Source organism: Aegilops tauschii, chromosome 7 (assembly GCF_002575655.3).
Source record: "Aegilops tauschii subsp. strangulata cultivar AL8/78 chromosome 7, Aet v6.0, whole genome shotgun sequence".
Taxonomy (NCBI): domain Eukaryota; kingdom Viridiplantae; phylum Streptophyta; class Magnoliopsida; order Poales; family Poaceae; genus Aegilops; species Aegilops tauschii.
The window spans coordinates 129,958,048-129,978,437 of NC_053041.3; positions in this window are offsets into that span (position 1 = coordinate 129,958,048).

Sequence of the window (20,390 nt, forward strand, 5' to 3'; positions counted from 1 at the left end):
TTTGGGGTTTTCTCCCTTGGGGTTTTCTCCTGAATTGCATGCAGCATGGATTAGATCTCGTCCAGATAGGTTATGTTTCTTGATCTCTCCCTTAGGGTTAGGATTAGTACTAGTTGTTTCATACATTTGGAAGGAAACCCCTTCAATCTAAAACCTGGCATGGAATAGTAGTCATGTAGGCCTAAAATCCCCCTGTGCATGCAACAGTAGACATAATCAGTTGTGCTGTAGAAAACGGTGTATTTGTTAGGTATCACCTCTTTTATTCGTACGATTTCCAAAACGCAGGAATAGGGAAAATTTGGGATTAGAGTGGCATGTCATCTTGAATCCTACAGGATTGTATGAGTGTTTGATTGTGCATACTAAAAACGTAGGATTCTTTCTGACAGGTTTGAGTGGATGGAAAATTTCCTACAAATTTGTTTATTTCATGACAGTCAATAAATCTAGAACATGAAAAGTTGACCTGCAACAGTAAATATTTATCAACAGTGCTTGAGCTTCTATAATGGTAACTTTTAAAACATGTACTCTGGAAACAACTTTGAATATTTGCTGTTGGATAAAGCCAATCCAACGGTGGACAGATGGGAAATCCCAGCATTTTTGGCCATTCGATATCTTATTTACTACAAAAGAAAAATTCCAAGCATGCGTACTATATAGAATATTCCATTTGTAAGCTCAAGCACAATGCTACCTATGCACAAACAACCTCATAGCACTATGTTTCTCCATTGTTCTAGAATCTTGGATACTTTAACAGCGCAAACTCTTTTCTTCTAAATGAATTGCTAATGCTCTGAACTTTGTGAATCTTAATGCATAATATGCACAAACATTATCACTTTATTAAAGAAAACACACAAAAAATCCAATGCTACAGTAGCATAGCAATGTAAGTGGACCTGAAATAATTGACATTAACTGTTGCTTTCACGCCCAATGAACGTGTGCCTCACTAGTACCAACAAGAGTATCAATGATGAGAGTTTAAATCAGTAGAACCCCTGTTACAACTATGCTCTGTTCCTCAATTGTGCAACCCATTATCTGGTTTTGCTATTCATGAAACTGGGCCACATCATCGAGTCATGCATCTGGTCAGTACTGATGCATGCAGTAACAATTTACGGCCACTGCCTGCCATTAACAACAAACATGGATTAGTTCTTCTCTTACACAAATCAATCCATGAAACTATGCCACATCAATAATCATGCATGCCAAGTCCATGCAACAGTACATTTCTAGCAACAAGATTTTCTATTGCATTCTTACTATATAGAATTTTCCATTACTAAGCGTAGTCATAATGCTCCATATGCACAAAGCTGATACCACATTTTCTCCTTTCTTATAGAATCTTTCATACCTTAACAGTGCAAACTTTTTCTATCTGCTTCATGATTTCCATATAATGAAGTGGACTATGCATCTTCTTTTCAATCTGATTACCAAATCTGTTGAGACCTAGTAAACAGTACATTTTCATTGTGAAACATCCCCAATTCAATCTCGGAAGGCTTTTAATATCCGCAACAAGTTTAAGGTATTTCGCGTCGACATAAGATTTTGTTGTTGGTGCTGAAACTGTGCCAATAGTGAATAGAACGAACCGCGCCAGGAAATCATTATCCGGAGTTTTGGAACTTAAGATCTCTGTCTCAAGGTCAGCCAGATCAATGCTCCCATTTTTTTGAAATGTGTTAAACAAATTTGGATCCGGTGCGCTTTCCAGCTTTCTATCAATATCCTCCCCTTCTATCGCAAGGCCAAATATATGGTGCATGTCCTCTGCGGTGATAGGAATGGGTGTTTTACCTATGGTAATGGACGACGTCTCACTATCGAAGCTCTTTGCTAGTCTTATCAACATAATGCGCCGAAGTTTAAATTCACGAATCATGTTTAGATACCCAAGACCGGTATCGCTTATGATTTTCTCTACGTGTTGTGGTGACAACAATTTCATGACTTTGGCGAGCCTTGACGGTGGGCACACTAACTTCATATGGCCGTGCTTCCTCAAGATTTCCTGCAAAAGTGGCAATAGATTTTATCGAGTATGAAAGAAGGGTCTGCAAGTACAGTTTTCAAACGAAATGTCAACTACGTACCTCATCGGTCATTTCGAAGACGTGTTTTTCTCCATTAGCAGCACTTTTAACAGTAGTTTCCATTTTTCTGGCACCTATGGAACAGATGCAAAACCGGTTCAATTTATTTGACCTTTACGTTGAGAAATGTGTAACAAAAATAAAATCTTATACGCAGGCACGGATGAGTTTATTAAATAATATGAACTACATGTAACTTTAAGCACACTACAGATTTTGGTCATGCATAACATTGGGACAGTTCAACTAGGGTTTTGGGATTGCATAAACATACGACGTTTTATTTCATGAAAGGGATACCCTTGTTGTGGTATTACCTCTTCGGACGTTCGTGTAGTGTGCCAAGATTGACTATAAGATAGTTATTAATGAGAGGAATGATCAGGTAATCTTGATGACTGGAATAACTTGTGGGAAACCTATTAGGGCTTTACTAGTAGACGTGCGTGTTTGAGAAAGATTAAAAAGAGCTATGATCACGTAACCTTCTGGCGTCGACGGTGGCGGCCCAATGCTCCACGCAGATAGTGCGTCCCACACTAGATGTGGATGTGTGGCGCTCGACGGCAGCAACAGGAGCACTGGCGCGTTGACGCGCGTAGGAGGCGGCGACAACACCACTGCCGTCCAACCCCTCAGGCGACGTTCCCGGTGGGCTGCAGGCGGCGGCTACAATCCGATCTTGCGGTGGTCATGCGAGGTGGTAGGGGACATGGATGTTGCGGGTGGTTACAAGGGATGAGCTATAATCATGGGATTTCCGGAGATCTGGGCGGCGTGAGTTATGGGAGGTTGAAACATTAGCATGTAATTGGCCAAAACAAATGTAATGTTCCGAAGAAAGAACAAATGTGTCGTCGAGAAAGGAATGCATTTTTTAAGTGGTAAAATATGTTGTTTGTTCCGAAAATGCCCGAAAATTGGCTGTACGTGACTAAACTTGCAACTTCGCTGAAAATGGCTGAAATTTGAAAGTACCCCAATAATTACCATGGCTTGCAACCCTGCAAAGTTGAGTTGATTTCAGGTAGGTCAACAAACCAGCATGTGATTTTGGAGGTGCCAGTCAAGGCCGCAATGGCATGCTTGGGGGCACTGAGGGAGTCCTGGATTGGGGGGTCCTCGGACAGCCGGGCTATATACTTTAGCCAGACTGTTGGACTATGAAGATACAAGATTGAAGACTTCGTCCCGTCTCCGGGTGGGACTCTCCTTTGCGTGGAAGGCAAGCTTGGCAATACGGATATGTAGATCTCCTCCCTTGTAACCGACTCTGTGTAACCCTAGCCCCCTCCGGTGTCTATATAAACCAGAGGGTTTAGTCCGTAGGACAACAACAATCATACCATAGGCTAGCTTCTAGGGTTTAGCCTCTACGATCTCGTGGTAGATCAACTCTTGTAATACTCATATCATCAAGATCAATCAAGCAGGAAGTAGGGTATTACCTGCATCGAGAGGGCCCGAACCTAGGTAAACATCGTGTCCCCCGCCTCCTGTTACCATCCGCCCTAGACGCACAGTTCGGGACCCCCTACCCGAGATCCGCCGGTTTTGACACCGACATTCGTGCTTTCATTGAGAGTTCCACTATGCCGTCATCATAAGGCTGGATGGCTCGTCTTGTTGTCAAGGACAACATCACCTCCGGGGGAGCCCTGGCTGTAGGCCAAACTCTCCGACTAGGCGGTTTCGTCATGACCGCCCGTTTGGCTGTTGCGCCGACGATGACTTCTCGGGTCATCGAAAACAGCCTCCACGTTGGCTCGTAATTCGCCGAGCAGCTGGATCCAATGGAGCTCTCTACCTTGAACGAGCTCTTGGATCGAATCGCCGCCTTGGGAGTTGCTACGGACTATAATCAGATCGGGCTTAAACCCGACCAAAGGGAGATTAACTCTCCGCCGGTCACCCATCAGATAGCGGTGGTGGAGGAGCAAAGCAGCGATTCTTCCTCTATCTTGAGGACAAACTATGTCCGGATTCCCGAGCTCTCCGAGCCGGATACCCGCCTACGGGAGGACATGGCCCAAGCCTTGAACCTAGAATCAGGCAGCGGGCCAGACCTATTGGGCAACATCCCGGAGCCCGAACTGCCAAGCTCGGAAACTCCTCCGCCCCTGGGTCTCAGATCGGGTCAGGGTTCGGACCTAAATCAACCCACCCACCTAGATATAAGTGGTCTTTCCCACATTAGACAAGAGCCCCAAGAGACAGTACACCACGATTGGGCCAGATTCCTCCTTGTAATGAGCAAGGTTAAGGACTGTCGCGAGGAAGACGCAATTTCATTCTTTTGCAAAAATTGCATGGACAGGGGAATCCTCAATGCCATAAGTCGCCGTGACATAGCACACTTCGCAGACTTGGCGGCCATAGTACGGAAGTACTGTGCGATGGAAAGCGCCTGGAAAACCCAAACAAAATTTTGGGATCCTCCGGCTCTCACTAAACCCCCCGTCCGAACTAAAAGGGTGTACTCTCATAAGTCACTCGATCCAATTACAAAGAAACAAAAGCCCACTACAGGGCGTGGAACCGTATTGGAGGGATGGCTTAATGGGCCATGCAAAATTCATTGTATAGCGGATACCATGCCAACACACAGCCTTAGAGCATGTTGGGTACTTCGGCAGGTGGCCAAGAGCGGTGAGGATCTCCTCATCAACAATACCGCAGAGCACCATCCCGTGGAAAACAACAATACAGTATTGACAGTCTTCGAGACCTTCGCCTCAAATAATAGGCGCAAGCGAGCACTCCGCAGCCTTGCCGAAGTCTGCCACGTGGGAGCAATAAATCCATGGAGCGATACGGCTATCACCTTCAATGCCAGCGATGAACCTAAATTCCGAATAGCCCGAGCACCAGCCGCCTTGGTCCTTAGTCCAATTGTGGACGGCTTCCGGCTTACTAAAGTGCTCATGGACGGCGGCAGCGGATTAAACCTCATCTATGAGGAGACTCTTCGAAAAATGGAAATAGACAAAAGCCACATTGAGCAAAGCAGCATGATCTTCAGAGGAATCATCCCTAGTCAGGAGGCACGATGTGCTGGGAAAATCACACTAGATGTGGTATTCGGCACACCGGAGAATTACAGGTCCGAAGAAATCACATTCCAGCTGGCCCCGTTCAATAGCGGATACCACGCCCTTCTAGGGCGGGAGGCATTCACGATCTTCCAAGCTATACCCCATTACGGGTACATGAAGCTCAAAATGCCCGGGCCCAATGGAATCATCACTCTAGCTAGTGATCCGGACATAGCACTCCGCGCCGAAAATAAAACAACCGCACTGGCCCTCGAGGCGTTATTCGAAGCTCTCGCGGCCGAAGAATTAACTGCGCTGCGCTCCATAGTTGACAGGGACGACGTGATACTCGACAAAAGATCCAAGTCCACCTCTTTTAAATCAGCGGATGAAATAGTCAAATTCCAAGTCCATCCAACGGACCCTACAAAAACAACATCCATCGGGGTACAGTTAGACCCCACAGTAGATGCCGCGCTATGGGAGTTCTTGCGCGCGAATTGGGACATCTTCGCCTGGCATCCTTCAGACATGCCAGGAATCCCAGGCAGGCTGGTCGAGCATAGCCTTAACATTCTAAAGGGATTCAAGCTGGTCAAGCAAACTCTTCAGCGCTTCTCTGAGCCTAAGCGACAAGCCATGGGAGAGGAGCTAGCCAAGTTACTGGAGGCCGAATTCATTCGAGAAATAAAACATCCAGACTGGCTAGCAAACCTGGTGATGGTACCAAAGAAGGACAAATCCTGGCACCTATGTGTCGACTTCAAGGACCTTAACAAGGCTTGCCCCAAGGATCCCTTCCCCCTCCCTCGCATCCATCAAATTATCGACGCTACCGCAGGACACGACTCATTGTGTTTCCTCGACGCATACTCCGGATACCATCAAATTATGATGGCGGAGTCTGATCAAGCCGCAACGGCATTTATCACTCCATACGGCCCCTTCTGTTTTAACACCATGCCTTTCGGGCTCAAAAACGCCGGTGCAACCTATTAACGCATGATTCAGACATGCTTGGAGACACAGATCGGCAAAACAGTGGAGGCATATGTAGACGATGTGGTCATTAAAACCAGACACGTCGAATCCTTAATAGACGACTTGAGGCTCATGTTCGACAATCTCCGAACATACGACATTAAGCTCAATCCGGAAAAATGCGTCTTCGGCATGCCCGCCGGAAAGCTCTTAGGCTTTATCGTATCCAACAGAGGAATCGAAGCAAATCCGGCTAAAATCCGAGCTCTGTCACAGTTGGCCATCCCAGCAGACCTCAAGCAAATCCAGAAACTAACTGGATGCGTAGCTGCCTTAAGCCGCTTCATCTCCCGATTAGGAGAAAAGGCACTGCCTCTTTATCGCCTTCTTCGACGCACCGAACTCTTCGAGTGGACGGATGCGGCCACGGCCAGATTAGAAGAAATAAAAGCCATTTTGGCCACAAACCCAATCTTGGCCGCGCCAAATGTCGGCGAACCAATGCTGTTATATATAGTGGCAACACACCAAGTTATAAGCACAGTGCTCGTCGTCGAACGAGACGCACGGACATAAGTTCCCGCTTCAAAAGCCGGTATACTATGTATCCACTGTCCTCACTCCATGCAAATCACGGTACCCACATTATCAAAAGATAGCATACGCGGTCTTCATGGCATCCCGGAAACTACGACACTACTTTCAAGAGTGTTCAATTACGGTGGCCTCTGAAGTACCACTCAACGACATAATAAACAACTACGAGGCCACGGGCCGGATTGCTAAATGGGCTATTGAGCTCCTCCTGTTCGACATAATATACAAACCACGTCGAGCCATTAAGTCACAAGTACTGGCTGATTTCGTCACCGAATGGACAGAAGCCGAAGTCCCTAAAGAGTACGGCGCGTACTCCAATTGGATCATGCACTTTGACGGCTCTAAAATGCTTGCTGGCCTGGGGGCTGGCGTCGTCCTGACATCCCCCACCGGAGATACAGTCCAATACGTACTCCAAATACCATACACAGACTCCAACAATGCAGCAGAATATGAGGCCCTGTTACATGGTCTCCGGATGGCAGTCTCCATGGGCATTCAACGCCTGGAGGTGCGTGGGGACTCGAACCTCGCAATATCTCAAATAAATGGAGACTTCGATGCCAAGGATCCAAAAATGGCGGCTTACCGCAACGCCGTCCTCAAAATGTCAGCTCGGTTCGAGGGGCTTGAATTCCACCACGTGGTCCGGGAAAACAATCAGGCGGCGGATATCCTTGCCCGCATCGGTGCTAAGCGCGACCCTGTACCACCTAATATCTTCTTGGAAAGGTTGTTTAAGCCATCCGTGGTATGGGAAGGAGAGACCGGTAACAATAGTCCGGACCCGGCCACAACACCAGACACCGAACACTCTGACGTAATCGGAGGCTCTGCCACCAAAATAACACCTTCGGCCCACGTGATTATGGCCGTCATCGCCCCGTGCACAGAACCCATCTTGGCTTACCTAACTAGGCAGGAACTACCTGAGGACCCAAACGAGGCACGTTGCATTGTGCGACGGTCTAAAGCCTACAAGGTCCACGAGGGAGACGTTTATAAGAAAAGCGGTACCGGAGTCCTTCAAAGGTGCATCTCCGAAGAGGAAGGACGGCAACTTTTGGCAGAGATTCATGCTGGACTTGGCGGCCACCACGCCGCAGCTCGGGCCCTTGTAAACAAGGCCTTCCGTACAGGTTTTTATTGGCCGACAGCCCGGGCAGACGCACAGGACCTCGTTCAACGTTGTGTCGGTTGCCAGCTTTTCGCAAACCAAAACCATATGCCACCTACCGCTCTCCAAACAATCCCCATCACTTGGCCCTTTGCGGTATGGGGGCTTGATATGGTCGGACCCCTTAAAGGGGGAAGCCATAAGAAAAAATACCTATTGGTCATGGTGGACAAATTCACCAAATGGATAGAAGCCAAACCAGTTAAAATGGCCGAATCCGGACCAGTGATAGACTTCATATCCGGGGTTGTACACCGTTATGGCGTTCCCCACAGCATCATCACCGATAACGGCTCGAACTTTACAGCCGACGAGGTAAAACTTTGGTGCAGCAACATGGGCATCAAGCTCGATTATGCTTCTGTCTATCACCCGCAAACTAACGGTCAAGTCGAGCGAGCAAATGGTCTTATCATGAGCGGCATTAAACCCAGATTAGTGCGATCCTTGAAGGAATCTGATACGCACTGGGTAGAGGAGCTCGACTCCGTACTATGGGGGCTGCGGACCACGCCGAATCGCACTACCGGATACACACCATTTTTTATGGTGTACGGCGCAGAGGCGGTGCTGCCCTGCGACATAATTCATGACTCACCTAGAGTGTGCATGTATGAAGAGAAAGAAGCCGAGCTTGATCGGCAGGATAGTTTGGACTCCCTAGAGGAGGAGCATGACGTGGCAAAAGCCCGTTCCGCATTCTATCAGCAACAGGCTCGAAGGTATCAAAGCAGAGAAGTACGGGCCGAAACTTATAACGTTGGCGAACTCGTTCTACGCCTACCGGAGAAGAAAAAGAACAAGCTCAAGCCCAAATGGGAAGGTCCCTTCGTTATTGACCAAGTTCTGACCGGTGGAGCGTACCATCTGCGGGATGCATCGGACAATCGACTGAAGCCAAACCCATGGAACGCAGCCAGACTCCGAAAGTTCTACGCCTAGTGCCGGACTCTATGTTCGTCTCCTTACCTCTGTCAATTTTATATATATTCGTTATCTGTCTTTTCTTTCTTTCTTTCTTCCCTTTTTTCTTCAAGGCCTTAAAAGGCTAAAATGTGTCTTGGCTACACAATCTTGACGCGCTAGCCGCGCTCACGATACCTGGGGGCTTCTTATACAGAAGCTTAATATAGCTACATTCCGGGCTCTAGGCCCCACACATGTGTTACTTTTCACATGTACCTTTTTTCGCCATTATATGCATCGATATGACTTAAGTTTTGGCCAAGCTGGGTTGCCTCGCTCTTGTGTTTATGCCCTACGTTCCCATTAATTCGGCTAGGGCATAAGGGGAGCACCTCTGTGATTGTTACTGCCGGGTCAGCCGGATGTGTACCTCAGACTGGGTGAAGCCGAAAGCTAGCGTTCTTAAGGGAATATTCGGTCGGTGAACAAAAGACGATTTTTATCTATTGTACCACATGCCCCTAGATGTTTATATCCTGCGTCTCTTTTCGCAGTTCAGACATGCACATTAATGCATGCACACCCAGGGAAAGGAACCCTTAACGGAACTATTCTCCCTGGAAGATGTTTCTTACTATTCATGTAATATAACATAGCTAGTTGGGTACTTGTCTGTTCAAGCACTTATGACCCCTACGCCTGGTTTCCTTGCATACCCCGGTTTTTACATAACTGAGCGGGTATTCGGATACACTCCGGACTGTCGGGTCCGGAGGTCGAAGCAAAAAGGTCCGCCATGACAAATGATTTACAATCCGGCTAGGGACAATATATGTCACTTGAAGTACACAGTCACTTAGACTGACTAAATTCTTCTTCTATACCATCCAACAGGCTGTCTAGCCTACAGTCCTGTTGGGAATACTTTGCGGCTAATTCTACTTGGTCATAAACCAAACTGACGGGGATCTCTTTCCCATCAGGCCCCACAGGTCCGACCTCGGCCATGTGGTTCGGGTCAGCCTTGGTATATCGCGTCTTCACCATGGCCCAGGCTTCCCTTGCACCTTGTCGGCAGGCTGATATCTTCCATAATCGGAAGCGCCGCCGCGCTCCCTTGAGATTTTCTACAAGCTCTCTCATGCCTCCTGGTAGGGAGGCGGATGGCCACAAGGCTTGGGCAACGCCCTGCATCACCTGTCGTACCCTTTCGTGCAGTTGTGAGAGCTCTGGCAGAAGATCGCCTGTAGACCCGGGCATCTCCTCCGCGGGACGACCCGTCAGCATACCTACAGATATAACTCTATCAGCCGGTTTCTTCGCCGAACTCTTTAAAAGTTCGTTCAAGCACTTACTGAAAATGCCGCGTCGAAGCCTCTTATTCTCCTTTACGGAGTCAGCAAGCTGGGCTAGAACATCTTTCAGTTCAACGCCCAGCCGGGTATTGGCGTCTTGGAGATCGTTTTTCTCCCGCCTAACCCGTGTAAGCATGTGCTCGCCAGCCTTTAGCTGTCAGTTAGCATGTTGCTCAACCCCGCGCACGACCTCCGGATTCACTCCGGAGTCATCTGCAAAATCTATTGTTAGATTTGCACGCATGCCGCATACTACCTGGTACATGACATTCTTTGCAATGGAAACAAGTGTTACCAGATGGGGCCTTCTCGGACTCCTTCACTGCGGCAACTGCGGCCTGAAGCTGGGCTTTGCACTCCTCCAACTCTTGAGACAACTAGGTATTCTTCTCCGTAAGAACCTATGCAAACAATGATCCTTAAATCAATTGTGCCAACTGTTTCAAGTCTCAAGGGCTACTGATGTACATAACTATTAGATTTTCTTACCCGTATATCCTTTAGATACTGGTCCGTGGCTCTAGCAAGACCATTTTGAGCAGCTCGGATGTACGCGTCTCCTGAGTTGAAGGCATCAAACGCCTCTTGGGAGAAACAAGCGTCGCGGAGTACGGCCCGGCGACGCCTGTGATTCATGACGCTCTCCACTTCGGAATTCGTAGCGGACAATCTATCCGCATCCTCTATAGGAGGAACATCCGGCGTTGGCCCCATGTCAGCGTCCGCCTCTAAGTCCAGCTCTGGAGCCCGACTGGTGGAGGCGTGGCCGGCAACCTCTCCGGATATAGTTCGGCGAGCGTTTTTCCTACTAGGAAACATGGGCGTTATTATATTTTAAAAGACGACAACCACGGAGCAGGGTTCTTTTCATAACTCTGCGACGGCGTCTCAGTCCTGACCGCCTTCCTTTTAAGCCTACCCGGCTTCGGTGCCCCTTGTTGGTGAGTCACTGCGGGTTCGGCATGGCGTCCCGAGGGCCTTCCCTGTAAGACACCATATGTGTGCGGTAGCTGAAGTGCAGAAAAAGGGATCCCTCTTGGAAGTTAGGACTCAGGTTTTATTTACATGCGATGCAGGGAGTAGCCCCGGATAATCGGCTATAATGGCCACCATGGCACCGTTGCAGCTTAATTGATAGAACTTCCTGTCAATAAGCTCCACAAATGTGTCCGGATCTTCTTCAAGTCCGGGGTCGAGGGCCCGGTCTGGGTCCTCCGATTGTGGAGGCGGGCTGTGGATCTCCCTTACAGCTTTTCGCAGTTCCTGCTATGAAATGGCAAGGTAAATACTTATGATGAAGAATGCGGGAAGGTTTGGAGTAAAAAGTAGCAGCTCACCTAGCTCGGAGGGTTGTACATGGAGAATCCATCCCGTGGCTTAATGCGGATGAACTCCTCTTCCTCTCCTTTGTACAAATCGGACAGACTTTTCACTAGAGCAGCGACTGAGTCCGGTCCCTTACGACCGCAACGGGTGGCATCGTCTTCTCCGTTGAAGTGCCACATGGGTTGCCCCCGATATTGGAGTGGCTGCACCCCCCGCATTATACATATTGACATGACCTCGATTACTGTCAATCCTGACTGGGCCAATGTCTGTATCTAACCCATCAGGTAAAGGACTTCCTCGTTATCTTCCTCCTGGGGGCTCCGAGGGCGCCAGCTGCGGCGTTTCTTCAAGGGAGCGTTGTCGAACTCCGGAAGGCCCATCCGAATAGGGACCGGAAGGGGGACGTCCTCCATATAAAACCACTTCGAAGGCCAGCCTTCGGATGTCTTCTTCGGAGTACCGGACAGGTATCCGGTCCCGGCGATGCGCCATATTTCGGCTCCGCCCACTTGATATATTGACCCCTCCTGTGTCCGGGGTACGAGGCAGAATAGCCTCTTCCATAGCTCGAAATGAGCTTCGCAGCCCAAAAACAGCTCGCAAAGGGCAACGTAGCCAGCGATGTGTAATATGGAGGCGGGAGTAAAGTTATGCAGCTGGAGGCCGTAGAATTCCAGGAGCCCGCGGAGGAACGGATGGATTGGAAATCCGAGCCCCCTTAATAAGTAAGGGACAAGGCATACCCGCTCCCCCATGGATGGGTTGGGAAAGCTCTCCGCTTGCTCCCCACCGTTGTAGGTGGCGAGTCCGGCTCGAACAGGGACCATATACGCTGGAGGGAGGAATCCCTGGGTCTGTAACTCTACCAATTGGCTGTGCGGGATGGAACACTTCTTCCAATTGCCTGGCTTAGGGCTACGGGAGCGAGAGGAGGAGCTGCGATGGCCGGCCATGATGGGATGGACCTTTCCGGGCGTGCTCCGATGGATACTCGCTGTGGGAGGATGGTGTGATCTAGATCCCAGGATCCTCATCTCTTTAAATAGACGATTTACTTACATGGTTAGGGTGGCATGTGTAAAAATGCCCCAACTTCTCGCATTCCCTCGACACGTGGAGGACAACCATTATTAGGCGCAGAAGCCAAGGAGTGCAAAATTCATGGGAAGCCGGACACTACTCGACAGGCACTCAGAATTTGGAGGAGAACCCGCCTTGCAATGCCGAAGACAATCTACGCGCCGGACTCAACATCATTGAAGCCTGGTTCGGGGGCTACTGAGGGAGTCCTGGATTAGGGGGTCCTCGGACAGCCGGACTATATACTTTAGCCGGACTGTTGGACTATGAAGATACAAGATTGAAGACTTCGTCCCGTGTCCGGGTGGGACTCTCCTTTGCGTGGAAGGCAAGCTTGGCAATACGGATATGTAGATCTCCTCCCTTGTAAACGACTCTGTGTAACCCTAGCCCCCTCCGGTGTCTATATAAACCGGAGGGTTTAGTCTGTAGGAGAACAACAATCATACCATAGGCTAGCTTCTAGGGTTTAGCCTCTACAATCTCGTGGTAGATCAACTCTTGTAATACTCATATCATCAAGATCAATCAAGCAGGAAGTAGGGTATTACCTCCATCGAGAGGGCCCGAACCTGGGTAAACATCGTGTCCCCCGCCTCCTGTTACCATCCGCCTTAGACGCACAGTTCGGGACCCCCTACCCGAGATCCGCCGGGTTTGACACCGATAGGCACCCCCACGTTTATTAGATCATCTACAATACAAAATGATGTGTACTAATTCCCATGGAATCCCATGACCAAAACAAGCTGCCATGTGAAATGCTTCTCAGTTTAGACTAAGATTTACACATGAAAAAACTTGCAAACTTAGATGAAAATGGTTCAAACTTGGCATATGTATCCCTAACATGGCCATGGATTCCCTAACATGGCCATGGATTGTAACCCTACAAACTTGGTGGTCATTTAATATAGGTCAATAAACCAACATGTGCTTTCGGAGGGTACAAGGATAGCCCGGAAGGGCCCGTCTCGGGCCACCTCCTTCAATACACCATGTACATAGGATTCCAAGTTTTTGATGCCATCCCATGAACCAAATCAAGCATGCATGCACAGTGCGTTCAAGGTTACACATGATTTTCATGATTTTTTCACCTCCCAGATGGTCTACCCGTAGACAACCACCGAAAGTGGTAGCACATGATGCCTTCAAGCTTTATTGCCTAAGGGTAGACCTAATTGACACCATACCAAGTGCGAACATTGGTTCAAACTGGATTCCATCCATGGAGGCGATGCGGTACACGCACTGCCTCCGTTGAGAACCTTCGTGCTACACTGTCGAATGTACAAACCAAGTAGATCATGCTTCATGTGGAATGAACCCAAGTTATGACATGCAATGGAAAATTTTACATTACAGGCTTCCAGGACAACATTAAAATGAGTTTCAGCAAAATTTGCAAGTTTTGGCAATTGCGGCCACTTTTCGAGCATTTATGACCGAAAAATGGAAGAAAATGGAAAATCTAGTAGAAACTTACAACCATTGTGCATGCATGCTTAATTTGGTCATGGGAGGCCATGAAATATATTTGACAAAATATGAAGATGGTGTGAACATGGAGGTCCCCCGACACAAGCCCTTCCGGCCGAGCCTGGCGCCCTTTGAGAGCAGATGCTATAGTACTATCCTGACCTGTATGACATCGACCCAACTTTTTGGGGTGACTATTGAAGGCCATGTTAGCCCTCCATGCCATGTTTGAACCATTTTTTGTAAAGTTTGCAATATGATTCACGTGTGGCCAGTATTCGAGTATTTTCGGCCAAAAAAATTACAGTACATGCAAAATTTTGTGTAAACTGAATAGCATTTTTGCATGCATGCTTGATTTTGTCGTGAGATGCACTTTAAAATCTTGGGAGAATTTCACAAATTTCATGTTGTACTTGCTTCACAAAGTGGACAGTGCAGCTCGAAGGTTCTAGACGGGAGTAGTTGATGTGCCCAAGCTTTCATACGACATGGAATCCGGTGTAGGCCAATGATCCAACTAGGCTTGGTGTGTCAACTAGGTCCACCATAAGACAAACAAAGTGTAATGCATCATGTGCCCCCTCCTTTCGATGTGTGGCTAGGGGGGTAGACCATGCAGGCGATATTTCTTTTTCGCTTCGAAATTGTAGAAGGATTATAAATGTTGGACAAATTAAAAACCATTGTGAATGCATTATTGATTTTCTCATGGGAGATCATGAAATAAAGTTGGCATCATTTGTGGATATTGTAAACACGGAGTTGTTCCAATTCGCGCCCTTCATTTGGGCTAACATGGCATCCTCTGAGAAGACACATGCTGGTTTGTTGACCTTTCTTGAATCAACACAAATTTTTTGCGGTAACAACTCATGGTCATATTAGTCCTCCATGCCAAGTTTGAAGTATTCTTAGTAAAGTTTGCAACTAATGTCACGCGGGGCCAGTTTTTGGGCATTTTCGATATAAATAAATCCCAATACATGGAGAAGTTGTCGAAAATGAGAACCATATTTGCATGTTTGCTTGATTTGCTCATGGGAGGGCATGAAAAAAAGTTGGAATCATTTGTATGTGGTGTTAACATGGAGGTGCTCTCGGACTCGCCCTTCCGGGCTAGCCTGGCACCCTCCGAAAATGCCCGATGGTTTGTTCACATATCTCAAGTCAACCGAACTTTTTTGCGGTGACAATTCATGGCCATTGTACGCCTCCATGCCTAGTTTGAACCATTTTCGGCAATGATTGCAAGTGTTGTCACGTGCGGCCACATTCGGGCATTTTCGTCCGAAAATGAAAAACTTCGCTAAACTAAAAACCATTTTGCATGCTTGCTTGCATTGGTCATGGCATGTATAGTTGTGAAACTTATTTGGAAAATGGACAAGGCCAATTTTGGAATTATATATCGTTCAAACTTGTTTCGAAGCGAAAACCTAGTTCACCCTTATGAAATGTATTTTTTAGCACGACATAATGTTCTTTTTTTATCTTGATGATATATGTTAAAAGATCCCATAACTCACGCACGCCACCTCTCCCGAAATCCCGTGATTGCACCGCCTTCCTCCTAACCACCCATGGCATCGGGGCCTCCTACCACCGCCACGACCGCTCCAATATAAGATCGGAGACGCCGGGCGTACGCGCTTTTCGAAATCTCCGGACGACGCCGCCGCTGCCGCCATCGTCAGCTTAGGGGTCGGAAGTGACTGCTCTTTTCGCCCCCTCCTCCTCACGTCCCTCTCTCAAGTGAAAATGGTTAAGGAGATCAGCGCGGTACGTATTTGCACTATAGAATCTGTCAGATCTGAATTCAACTGCTAGCACTAATCTTTAAGATTGTACGTACTAGTAATGAGATTGATCTCGATTCGCAGTGTGGCATTTGTTTGGACACCAAGGGTTTGTGCCCCGGTGAGCATCGTATGAGGGAGTTTTGTACCATCACCCTGCGCGCGGGATTTGCAAACAAGACAGTAAGATCCAGTCTGACATGACCAGTAGCAAATATCATGAGAAATTTAGTACTCCCTCCGATCCAAAATTAATGTGTTAGATTCATGTAGATACGCATGTATCTAGTCATGTTTTCTACATAGATACATCCGTATGTACAAAAATTTGTCCACAAATTTTTGGACGGAGGCAGTAATACTGAACGAATATTGTACTCAGACCCTTTGTACTCAGTCAGTTGTTCGTAATGTTTACTGCAAAAAGAGTTATATTGCATGTTGATTTCTTAGATGATAAAATGGTTTTGTGTACGTGCATGTAAATTTAAATCTTCTATGGGGTTATATGATAATACTGCTAAGAAGTAGTGAACTATACTATGCTAGTCATCTATGATTGGACAAATTCTTTAGATTAACAGGCAGTTCATATATATTAACAATCATACATATGCTACTCAGGTAATCCCCTGCTACGACAGATACAGTTTCACGCAGAAATTTGGAGTGCTCTTGGGAAAATATGGGAACTTTGAAGCAAGTTTCAGTACCAATGAGGGGTTTGAATTCCCATGTGAGATTACCAATGACAATGAGTTGACATACATTTCAGGGGAGTCTTGGAAGGAATTTGTTAGAGTTTACATGCTACATGTGGGTCAGGAGATTACGTTCAGTACTGACAATTCAGAAGTACCAAGTAGCGTTGTGACAACTGGGAATTTGCCTATCATACATCCGAGTAAGATACTTTTTTGCTCCTGCAAGTTTATTACTCTAACTTTATCATATACCATATATAATAAATTAAATTGTATGTGCTATAATATTGTAGCATACTACCAATTGTCCAATGAGAAAAGAGATATTATTGACAATGTCACTGTAACTGAGGGGACAAGCTTAAACTGGAGAATGATGGAGTATGTCATACGCCAAGTGATGGACCTTGACAAGTTAGTGGAGCGTCATGATGCTGGAAACTATGATCAAGGAAGAGCATACGCATTCGTCCATACGTTGACATGGTTAGATTGCAACAAGAACTTCTCGGTAACCATCTTTCTGTTCTTCATTTACTTTTTGTCATTTCAGTATGTTTTTAGCTTTGTTCCAAATTAATTGTTCTTCCTTTACTACATAACAATAAGTTGCCACGTGTTGATGTAACAAATATTGTTTTCAAACAGAAACTGCCTAATCGTGTTGTCCCCGAAGAAATGGAGGAATATGGTGCCATAACCATTGTTTGTCATCCACACAGTACTGTGTCAAGTACATACACCACTTCTGATATTGACGGTCGTGTCTGCGTCAACAAATGGAACGAGTTCATGAAGAAGGAAAAAATTTTGCTGTTAGGACAGAAGGTGCTGATGTTGCTGTACCTGGGAGATCATGGGATTTATCTGTTTGTTTCCCATGTTCCTGATGTGCCTCTAGAGTAGTTTTGGCAAAACGTAGTGTGAGAAAATAAATTAAGGGATTTTTAAGTCATTGCTGTAATGGCGTACTTTATTTTTATATCATGGTACTCTTGTGTTCGTGCACAACATAGTGGGCAAGAATTTAAATGGTCGTTTACGTTTTTCCATTCGATTGCCTTCATTGCAACTCGGTTTATTCATTATTTTTTAGCAATTTTAACATGCTTCGTCTTACCCCTTATTTTCTCATAATTGTCAAGAATGTAAGAAATAATCAAAACAACTATTTCATGCAATCATCGTGTCAGATTTATTTCTTACTCTTACCTGTCATGTTAAAAGAGGGGTGGGGGTCGGGGGGGGGGGGGGGGGGGTAAGAGGTATCATTTTAGAACACCTCTTCTTATTAAGCTGTTATTACATGTGACCATGATAATCGCCTTGATACGATCACAAATATATTATTTCTTCACAATCAACATCACACACAACACACACAACACCATTACACTAGCCTTCAACAGCTTCAGCATGAAAACAATTTGTCTCCCTAGTCCTAACATCGTATAAGCTTGGTGCTTCGTAATGGTTGCCACATTGCTCTGACTGTAATTTGTCCTGCCTCCAATGTTGCCACTCTTGGCACATGCATTCTTTTCACATTGTTTTTTTGCACGTTGTAGTTGTTCCCTTTTATCTTGTGCCGCAGCCATTGCATCAAGGGCATAAGCACCAACAAGGACACTTGTACCAACAAGATGATCCATGTACTCTAGTTCCCAGTGCCAGAAATCACATGGATCCTATGAATCAAGTGAACTCAAATCAAACCAGCACTAACGAAACAGTAGAAAAAATTACTCATGCAGTAAATGTCAACTCAAAGTGTAAAGGGATTGTACATCATGGTGCTTGCACTTGTAGAACACCCAACCATCATGCTCTTTGGTACTAGAGAGATAGAATCTAACCGTTTCGCCACAGTCAGGGCAAGGGATCAGGGGCACATCAACTGATCGGCCCCTCAGCGCGCACCTAATCGAGCTCGACGACGACATGGTTGATTTGGTGTCAGGCGACTGCGGCAATGACAGACGGTGGTCGTAATCCTTTGGGTAAGAGAAGAACTAGGGACTCCTCCACTGGGCTAACAAACCCTAACACCAGGACCAGAGCATCGTGCTCCCTCTAAATAGGCTAACTAACAAATCTTACCACCGACTAACCCACCCTAAAATCACGGACGGACCATCCATGCGCATTACTTGTAAATATATCGTCAGATATCACGGGAGATATGTACCCTTCCATCGTACCGTATATCCCTCCCATCTTTTCTTTCTGCATACCGCTCCTTCCTTAACCGCCCAGAAAGTTTTGGTGTCCAGAGGTAGCCGTCGCCGGGATAATCGCCATCGCTCTGCGGAAGCCCACGCCGAGGCCGAGTAAAAAGAAAAAGGTATCATCCTCCACGTCTCCTCCCATCTCTTGAAACGTTCATACTTTTTTCCGTCGATTGGACCAAAAAGGAGGTTGTGATGAGATTAGAGATGCCATATTTGTGTGCAAGATCTTTGGTATTTGTTCCTGGCGGATTAGTTTTTCGTCGAAGGTACTATTTTGGTGCAAGATTGTGTGTGCTTGTCTTTACTTGGAGTAAAGGCCGTTATGAGATTAGATGTGATTGCAAGTTCACAGTAGTTCATAATACGATATGGTTACGGAAATATTATGTTGCTGGAGCTAATTTTCTAGCCCTTTCTGCAAGTTCACAGTAGTTCATAATAGACCGATGTTATGACCAGTCAGTCTAGAGGGCAGTATAAATTCAAAAAAAAATCAAAAAAATATAGAACCTTGAAAACCTAGCTTTGTTTGTGCAAGGGATCATGTGTGCCAAAATTTGGGTGATTTGGAGGTGGTCGAAAAAATCACCGTATTCCGAAGGGACCAGTTGGTGTAACTTAAGCCATTTTTTGAACAAAGGTGATTTTTTCCACTACCTCGAAATCACCCAATTTTTCTATGTCACGGTGACCCACATGTGCCAAACATGTCTATGAAAGAAAATTTGGAAAAAATATATTTTACAATGCCCCCTAGAGGTATAGACCGATGTTTTGATCAGTCAGTCTAGAGGACAGTATAAATTCAAAAAAAAATTAAAAAATATAAAACCTTGGAAACCTAGCTTTGTTTGTGCAAGAGATCATGTGTGCCAATTTTTGGGTGATTTGGAGGTGGTCGAAAAAATCACCGCATTCCGGAGGGACCATTTGGTCTAACTTAAGCCTTTTTTTGAACAAAGGTGATTTTTTCCACCACCTCCAAATCACCCGAATTTTATTTTACACGCTGACCCACATGAGACAGGACATGGACGGAATCCGAGGCAGATTAGCCTCCAGCAGCCGGTTCCGGGCGGTCCTGATCTTCCGTGGCAGCGGGCCGAGGCGCTGGTGAGAATGGAGCCGCAGAAGATCCAGGGCGGCTCGGAGACTCATCATGAGGCCATGATGTTGCAAGCCCACTGGAGTCAGGGGCTGTCTCCACGTCCGCCTGGCGAACGGCGGGGCGCCGCTTGTAGCACACGGGCTGGGCCGCAAAGCGCGTGCGTCCCTGACCATTATCCGGTTGCCGCGTGGCCGCCGGTGATTGGTGCGGGCCGGAGGGCGCGCCTCGCCCGGTCCGAGGTGGCCGCGTGTCGAGCGGCGGGTCGGAGGCGCGCGTGCAGCCGACCGCAGCTGGCGCGTCTGGTCGATCTGCCGCGAATCCACAGCTGTCACCTGGCGCTAATCCCGAAGACGATTGCCTGGGCCTCTGTGACGGAAATCCCGAGGAGGATATGTTCCCCACGTCGCGGCACACGCGATATAACTCGCCCGGAACGATTTCTTCACCAGTTTCTTCGCTGTTTTCACTGTTTTGTTCGCA